The following is a 363-nucleotide window of genomic DNA, read 5'->3' as shown; positions in this document are numbered from 1 at the left end:
TATTAACTTTATGCAGTGTTAAGCGAGATTAAATTTACTTTGTGAACAGACACAGGCAGGCAAGCATTATTCTCTAATGTTTAACCCAGGGAGTCGAATAGCATTTGATTGGGCAATGGAAAACGCACTGGCAAATCAAACTATGAATAATAAGGTTTTGATAAATAGATTGAGGAACACGCTCAAACTATTCTCTATCACCGATTTATTTCCCTTTTAACTACTGCGGTTTAGCTCCGTTCGGCTAACGGTGACTGAGATTAAGGGACAATAGCTATTGAAAGGCATTGGAACATGCAATGAAATCAATTCAGCTATAAACAAGGCATTACAAAAATGAGGAACACGCTCAATTTCTACCTT

At 37.2% G+C, this 363-nt stretch overlaps 1 protein-coding gene across 5 annotated transcripts in view; it reads left to right on the top strand.

Annotated features, from left to right (window-relative positions):
- Window positions 1-363, top strand: part of LOC107660316 (PEX5-related protein-like) — a 111308-nt gene that overhangs the window by 69528 nt on the left and 41417 nt on the right. The window lies entirely within an intron of this gene.

This window comes from Sinocyclocheilus anshuiensis, unplaced genomic scaffold (genome assembly GCF_001515605.1).
Source record: "Sinocyclocheilus anshuiensis isolate Anshui unplaced genomic scaffold, SAMN03320099.WGS_v1.1 scaffold1599, whole genome shotgun sequence".
NCBI classification, from domain to species: Eukaryota; Metazoa; Chordata; class Actinopteri; order Cypriniformes; family Cyprinidae; genus Sinocyclocheilus; species Sinocyclocheilus anshuiensis.
Note: the sequence above shows the minus strand (reverse complement) of the source record. Positions and strands in the feature narration are given on the sequence as shown.